Source organism: Osmerus eperlanus, chromosome 6 (assembly GCF_963692335.1).
Source record: "Osmerus eperlanus chromosome 6, fOsmEpe2.1, whole genome shotgun sequence".
In the NCBI taxonomy this organism is placed as follows: domain Eukaryota; kingdom Metazoa; phylum Chordata; class Actinopteri; order Osmeriformes; family Osmeridae; genus Osmerus; species Osmerus eperlanus.
The window spans coordinates 22254777-22263284 of NC_085023.1; the positions used below are offsets into that span (position 1 = coordinate 22254777).

Below are 8508 nucleotides of genomic sequence, written 5' to 3' on the forward strand. Positions count from 1 at the left end.
AACCAGATTGACCTCATTCAACATCTAGATGTGTTAACGTTCCTGTACTGTGGTGTCTACAGTTTTTGATGAGACACCATTCCTACTTTACCTGCTGCCACTAAAAGTAAATATTAGAACTATCAGCCTGTTAGACTGAGATGTTATGTTGCCTGCTCAGATTCAGAATCCAGGACTGATATCCAAGCTGTTATTTCCCAGTGGCCCATTACTCTGTCACACTTACAAACTGTCGCTTGGCTAAAGACCTGTCCTGTGCCTCTAGAGCTTGTGCCTTGTCCCACCTTTATGTTGTTTAAAACCTTTTTTTTCCCTTCAGCCAAAAAGCAAATCTTCCATCTGATAATAACCAAGACCATGCCGAGTGCCAGGGGCCTGATAATGGTCGCTGTCACGCTCGCTCAGTCCTGTGGCTAATACCTGCAGTCGTGTCGCCGGAGTGTGGAACCGGTCGCCTGAGACTGGAGATGGTTACAGGGTTCGACAGATGGGCAGGGAACACAAAGAGCCTGTAGCGCCAAACTAGCTTCTCTTGTCCAAAGCACAGCATGTCCTACCGCTCAGATGAAGCAGGATGTAGTCTGCTTCTTGTTCACAGATGTTAAAGTATGATGAAGGAGATTGGAGAAAACAAAGAAGACTGAATATTATCTTATTAAAACACAGTTATTATAAATGATCAACAACCATTTTTGGAATTTGTGGAAACCCCTGAGGTACAACATCTGTAGTGTGTAGGAAAGGGGATGTCATCTGCAGCTGTTCGGTTGTGACAATTACACTCTACGTTCTCTTCCAATTTATCATCCTGAGATTATAATCTGTCTGTGAGGTGTGAGATTATAATCTGTCTGTGAGGTGTGAGATTATAATCTGTCTGTGAGGTGTGAGATTATAATCTGTCTGTGAGGTGGCGCTGCGTCAAGGTCACCTGTGTGCAGCGCTTGGCTCCAGACAGCTCTGATGAGAATCAAATAAGCAGCTGTTGAAGCGCAGGGTGGAAGAAGGAGATTATGAAACATTAGACGCCACTGATGCTTTTAACCATCTTAGATATTGTTAATGAGGTGTAGAAACCATCCTCTGCTTGGTTTGGTTCCATGAAGGCATGTTCTGAAGAGGAGATGATCACTGGTTTCCATGAAGGCATGTTCTGAAGAGGAGATGATCACTGGTTTCCATGAAGGCATGTTCTGAAGAGGATATGATCACTGCAGGATTTGTCGAAGTGGAAATTAAAGAAATGGGTCTTAGTGTCCATAACTTAATTAAGATTTGTATCAACTCAACTTCAAAGCTTATTTGTACATCGCAAGGGCCTTTGAATATATATTTAGATTTAGTTACAGTAATGCCTGCAGTATAATTCAAATATTTTTCGGATCATGTTGTTTCAAAAGCAGTGATCCCACAGTGCCTTCATTAACGCTTAAAAGCCAGTAAGATAACATCTGTTAAAGAATAGCTGTGTGGATATGTGTTAGAGAGCATGACTCAGAGCATGACTGCAAATGAAGAGGTCGTAGTTTTGATTGAAGGATGAAAGTGTCAGCCAAAAGAACGCATTCTCTTATTTAGGTTTAAACCTCCCAACTTGTTTTATATTCTACATGTTGTGGATTCTCCACAGTTGAACTTTGACAGTGTTTCTTATATTCCTGTGTTTGCACATGACCTTGGATTAGGGTTGACAGATAATTGCAGCTTCAGTTGACACTGTTTGCAAAGGAAAACTTGTTATCATTGACATGTTGTGTCGAAGTAAAAGTCAGGAGAGAAATTTGTGTGCCAACACGCCTCTTAGTCGCTCAATACCTTCAGGACCCTGAGCTATTGTATTCCAAACCATTAAACACCTGATCCCCTGAAATCCATGACACAAAGAACCTAAATTAATTTCCAGCCATGCTTTTCATCACAAACAATGATCGTCTTGCCCCAGTTTTTACTCCCCTATAACATCACTAGTGTAATATGGGGTGTTCAGCTGGTATTGACCGATGTCAGAGAGCAAAAAAGGAAACCCAGGTTTGGAGGAGAAGGGGAGGAGATGGGGAGGAGGAGGGGAGGAGATGGGGAGGAGGGATATTGCGTTTCGACTGTGGATATGGGGACTGGCCTAGAATGCAGCAGGTTCAATTTGAAGGGTCTGATTTGATTTGGTTTCTGCTCAGTTTCCGTCTTGGCAAAAACACATCAAAACTAAATCCAGAGAGAGATGCCGTCTGTGCTCTCAGCGCTGCTCTCGGAGCGGGACAGTATTTTAGATCATGACAGCTTGAGGAACTCTACATTGTAAAGACGTCTTCTACTTCTAAAGAAGCCACTTTAAATAATGTTGAAGGGTTCTGGGTGCACTGACTTGGGTTGGATAGTTCTTACCAGAAAATGATGCTCTTAAAACAAGCAGCAGTTTATACATGTGTTTACAAGACAGATCTGCAGATAGCACGGCTGACGCTGTACCAGCAAGAAAATAGTCAAAATGGATCCAGGTTCCTCTTTATTGACTGTTGAGGGGGTTTGTAGAGTTGAACATAATAATGTTGGGCCAAAGATAAATGGTTAGATGCTGGGTGTTTAACTACAGAGAGCCTGGAGGCTGTCATAGAGAGAAGTGAGAAACTCTGTCCCCAGCACTGGGCTCTGGACAGCCAGTCTTCTTGGATCACACCGCAACATGTTTCACAACAGGCAGACTGTGAGCTACTGCAGGGGTGCAGTAACTGAGTCATATTTTACTTGTTCTCTTTAATGTTTAAAGAGAAGTTAGAAGTGTCCGAAGATATGTATATGGGGAGAGTTCAGTGTCCTTTTTTGGAAGTCATTATAACAAGGATTTATTTATTTATTTGATGCATAAAATAAAATCTTCTGTAATCGGCTGCGTATATGAGAAGAGCAGTTCAGAAAATCTAAGGTAAGAGGTAAGATACTTGGTTTCTTGGCTTTCTCGATAGCTTAATTATTGTATGTGAGAATAATGTTATCACATTAACACTGCACTTGTACAAATTCATGGCAACGAGAGTGCTAAAGAGAAACTGCTTACTCTTGAGACCAAAGATAAATTTAGTTGCACCAAAGTTCTCCTGGAGTTCTGAGAGTTTCCAGCTCCCGTGGGTAGCAGCCCCGCTGGGAGGCTTACGGGAAGATATCCCACCATGCACCTCTCCAGCCAGCTCCTCCGATCCACTCACAGATCCACTCCTGGAAAGGTAGTAAGATATCCTTCAAAGGAAGTCCTCAGAACCCTACTCCCCCGCCCCCCCCGACTCCCCCGCCCGCCGACTCCCCCGCCCCCCCGACTCCACCGCCCCCCCGACTCCACCGCCCCCCGACTCCCCCGCCCCCCCGACTCCCCCCGCCCCCCCGACTCCCCCGCCCCCCCGACTCCCCCCGACTCCACCGCCCCCCCGACTCCCCCGCCCCCCCGACTCCCCCGCCCCCCGACTCCCCCGCCCCCGACTCCCCCGCCCCCCGACTCCCCCGCCCCCCGACTCCCCCGCCCCCCGACTCCCCCGCCCCCCGACTCCCCCGCCCCCCTCCCCCTGCAGATCCTGCCCTACTTCCTGCTTTCATTTGTGTATCTTTCCATCCCCATCCACCTCCGCAGTCTCTAAAAGGCATTTCATTCCTCCTCGCCTTGAGCTCTGGCTCAGATGTTTGGGTTTCTCGCACGGTGGATCCTTAAAAGCTGACAGAGTGTTTCTGTTACCTTGGCCCAGGTGAAAAAACTGCATTTCCTCTCAGTTCTTTCCCACTGGTAAACAATGTTGCTTTGGAAAGACCACACAGAACGTAGCACGTAGCACGACACACAGAATATGAGATAGCACGTCTGGCACGCATAGACAAAAGCCTGTTTTACGGCATTCAGAATAAATTAACATGAATACACACAACAGCAGCGACAAATTGTATATTTAGTTTTTATGGCATTTGAGCAAAACGGTCGTGTTCAGATTGGCTGCAGATGTGTTTGACATTTACGTTCTTGTTTCATTGGGCTGTCTAGTGCTAACATCCTGATTGCAATTTGAATTTATGATTTACAGCATGTTGAACAGCGTGTTTCTGTCTTCCTCAGCTGAGCGTGGCTCTGCCCAGGACACAGGACTCACATAACCACATCCTCCGACTCGCATCACAACCAACTTGTGCCGCCATATTTTCATCTTTGGCATTTGAAAGAATAATCAGCTGATTGTAGCCTGTAAGAACTGCGGTCTCTACAGCTTCCTTATCACCGCGCTTGGTGACCTTCAGCGCTGCGGAGGAAGAAGGAGCCATCAGAATAAATTACAGCTGCAGTCTCTGTCAGGCTGCCACTGCTGGAGGGACATGGAAGCCCGGGGCTCCACACTCCACTAACCCGGCGTCACACACAGTACACACACACACAGTACACACACACACACGCGTGCACACACACACTGTACACACACACACACTGTACACACACACACAGTACACACACACACACGCGTGCACACACACACTGTACACACACACACACTGTACACACACACACAGTACACACACACACACGCGTGCACACACACACTGTACACACACACTGTACACACACACACAGTACACACACACACACTGTACACACACACACAGTACACACACACACACGCGTGCACACACACACTGTACACACACACACACTGTACACACACACACAGTACACACACACACACGCGTGCACACACACACTGTACACACACACACACTGTACACACACACACAGTACACACACACACATAGTACACACACACACAGTACACACACTCACACACACAGTACACACACACAGTACACACGCTCACACAAACTCTCACACACACACAGTACACACAGTACACACACACACAGTACACACACACACACGCGTGCACACACACACTGTACACACACACACACTGTACACACACACACACACAGTACACACACACACACAGTACACACACACACAGTACACACACTCACACACACAGTACACTCACAGTACACCCGCTCACACAAACTCTCACACACACACAGTACACACAGTACACACACACACACAGTACACACACACACAGTACACACACACACACGCGTGCACACACACACTGTACACACACACACAGTACTCATACACACTCTCACACAGAGCACATTCACATTTCCAAAGAGGAAACCACAATTTTAAACAGTTTTTAACACATAATTTGGAATTCATTTTCTTTTCAAAGTATTTTTAAATCAAAGTATGAATAAACAGAGAACCCTGATATAGTTCTGTGAGCTCCGTGGTGCAGCCCTCTCAGCCCGCTGTTCTGTGAAGGAGCACCAGAGCAGCGGGCTTTAGCTGTAGTGTGGTGGGGAGGGAGTGGGGAGGCCAAACTAAGTGATCTCTCAATGATTACTCCCACCTTGCCAACCTTGTGACCCTACAGAGCCAGAGTACTTTATCAAGAGAGGAGACTGAACCAAGGCCTGGAGGACTGAAGCACATCCTGCAATCTCTAACCTTTTCTCTCCTGATTCACCCACCTCTCACTCCTGCCTGTCAGTCAACCTTGGATCCGTGAGGATGATCTCATCTCCCAGGCTGTTTCAGAAACCCCACAGGGTCACCCGTGTGCGGTGCAGTTTGATAGCAGGCCAAGATTGCTGTCCTCTTCAAGGGTTGCATCTGAGAGACACGTTCACAGCGGGTCACCTTCAAGGTCGCTGGTGCTGCTGTGTCGATGTGAACAAGCAGGGAGATCTTCTGCCTCAACGACTTGTCACAACACACTGAGAGAGCTTTCTTATCCTGAAAGGAGCTCTTCTGTGAGGAAAGGGGAGCACTGACACGCCGGCAGATCTCAGCTCTGAAGGAAGAGACGGCAGGGATCTTAGCAGAAGATTACTCTCAGCTTATCTTCTCAATCTGCAATTATTTATGGGCAAGGCGCAACAAAACAGCCAAAACGCTATTTTAAGCTACTTTGAGATGGTGGAATTAAAAGAAAAAACATCCCTCAACTACTTCTGCAGAAATTAAAACAAGACCAAATGATTGGCAATCATTTACGTGGAATAATTTTGTAATATAAAAACGATGAAGCTATGGCACAGTACCATCGACTGCAGAGAGAGAGGCTCTTAACCGCAGTAAACAGTCTCTTGCTGGTTTATTGTGGCACATCAATAGGCATCCATCTCCAGCCCTCTGGAGTCACTCATCATGGTGTCCTGGTCCATTTTCTTGTCAGTCAGAAGATAGTGGCCTTCGCTGGAGCCCTGATGGATGGCTTGCCAGGGGCTCTGGTAGTAGATCTTCATGGAAGACTCTCTATCTCCATGTTTCTGCTGACTCATCATGAAAAACACATCACATCTGTTAACTGAACTCTTTAATGAGCCTCAAACAGAAGGGAGGCCCACACAAGCAGACAGATTCAGTGAATCCCATGGCAGGACATTCTGAAAGCAGATACAGTTGCCTACCAGGCAGATGTGAGGTACTGAAGGCTATATCAGTGTTGTGGTTTAGTTCTGACAAAACCAACCAAACATTTCTTAACAAGCACTCAATTCTCCTCCCTGTGGCCAAACAATCCTATTTATTCATCTCTCTGCCGACTGCAGATAAACCATGGCACTGCGATGTGGGCTGCTGTTTACAAACACAGCAGGATGATTATCAAACAAACCAGAAATCAAACTCGCTGACACATGACACACTTTAGAGCATATAGTCTAATAAGAGTTTTGCGTTTGTGATAGAGAAAGGGAGATATAAAATATATATATCTATATATAGATACAAAGCAAGAGCCGGTGTGTGTGTGGCGTGCTTGTGTGCAGGGGCGGGGCGGGGGCGGGGCGTTTCAGAGTTGCACAAAGACAGCAAACATCAAAACCTCCGCGAGCCAGGAGCCTCCTGCTGTTCCTGGAAGATCAGTCAGATCTTACATCCAGCGCTCTTCTCACAGCGAGTCTTCAGGAAAGTGTCAGGGATGAGGAGTCGTAACTGTGGTGGTCTTTAACAGAATCAGTATGATGCTGGTAAAACATAGAGACATGGAATTTGTTTTTTGTCCCTGTTGGTTGTGTGTGTTTCTTTGCTGTAGTATTTTAGCGTAAAAACAAATTATTATTACTAACGCTGTTTCTGAATTTCATCTGAGATGAAATGCACGTCCTCGTGTGAATCTTAATGACCCGACTTTGTGGATCAGTCCAAGGTACAATAATAACACTGAAGGTCCTTTTAAATCTACCTGAAAGCATGAACATGCAACAGCAGCAGCAGGGTCTCTGCAGGTGATTCCTGGAGGGGATCCCTGGAGGGGATCCCTGGAGGTGATCCCTGGAGGGGATCCCTGGAGGGGATCCCTGGAGGTGATCCCTGGAGGTGATCCCTGGAGGTAATCTTCACTCAGCTGAACTAAGATGCTCTTCTTATCTGTGGACGGATGGAAACGTTCTCCGGGGAGGTGAACTGTGTTCTACATCTTTTGACGACCTCACCACCTGACTCTTATCAGGCAAACACGCTCCAATTCATTGCAAAGCAATTACAAATGCGGTATCTGGTAATCTGGTAATAATGATTTTCGTAATAACACTGGAACTTATTCTGAATGTATTTATTTAGGGTTGTAAGTGTGTTGTGTGTTAACACTGTGTGTTAGGGTGCACCAAACCCTCTCAGCTTTGGAAGCTCACTGAGCGAGTTCATACTGAGAGAATCGATGTAAAGAGGAAAAGTCTACAGATAAATGAGTAGATACAGCTGTTCACCTTGCTCGTTGTATATTTAGCAGATTATGTTTTTCTGCTTTCAAGTCACTATTTACCTTCTCTTTAATTCTATTTCTTTTTTCCAAAACACTTCATGAGCTAAAACCTCAAGACTTGCCTGAGAAAATCTCACCATCAGCTACCGTCACAGTTACAGTGCTGCTCTTCTGAATGAAACACAGATATATGGCAGTAAGCTCCTTCCCATATGGAGGCGATGCTGGGTAATTGCTTCATAATTACCTCCAATGTTTACACTCTGGACCATTTGCCTCGCCAGCTGTCATCGCTATGGCATCTGCCCTGTATCACCGCCTAGCACACCTCGCTCCTCCCGTGCCCACACACACCCCTGGTCCGAGGCAGGAGCCAGCACAGCCACATGCAGGTTGTGCTGGCTCCCACCTGGTGTCCCTGTTTCAGGCCACGTCTACATCCAGGAGGATCCACTCCGGTCCTCCCTGACAATACAAGTCGGATGCTGCTTTCTCTGCTGTCCTTTCATCACAGAAGGTCACCACACACAGGAAATGTGTCATCCACACACAGGAAGCGTGTCGTGCACAGGAAGCAGAGGAGGATGTGTGGGCTGAAGGGTAGTGTTGTGGAACACTGTGCATGTGATCATGCTGGAACACTGTGCATGTGATCATGCTGGAACACTGTGCATCTGATCATGCTGGAACACTGTACATCTGACCATGCTGGAACACTGTGCAT

The 8508-nt window shown here is 46.5% G+C and overlaps 1 long non-coding RNA gene across 2 annotated transcripts; it reads right to left on the reverse strand.

Moving 5' to 3' along the window:
• Window positions 1-3916: 3916 nt before the first annotated feature.
• Window positions 3917-8216, reverse strand: LOC134022922 (uncharacterized). Of its 2 annotated transcripts, XR_009930709.1 has the most exons (5): window positions 8032-8216; window positions 7266-7450; window positions 6121-6351; window positions 5548-5870; window positions 3917-4271 (listed from the first exon to the last, which is right to left on the reverse strand). It is a non-coding gene; the product is annotated as an uncharacterized LOC134022922 (long non-coding RNA). The 2 variants fall into 2 exon arrangements; XR_009930710.1 differs by lacking the exon at window positions 7266-7450.
• Window positions 8217-8508: the final 292 nt, after the last annotated feature.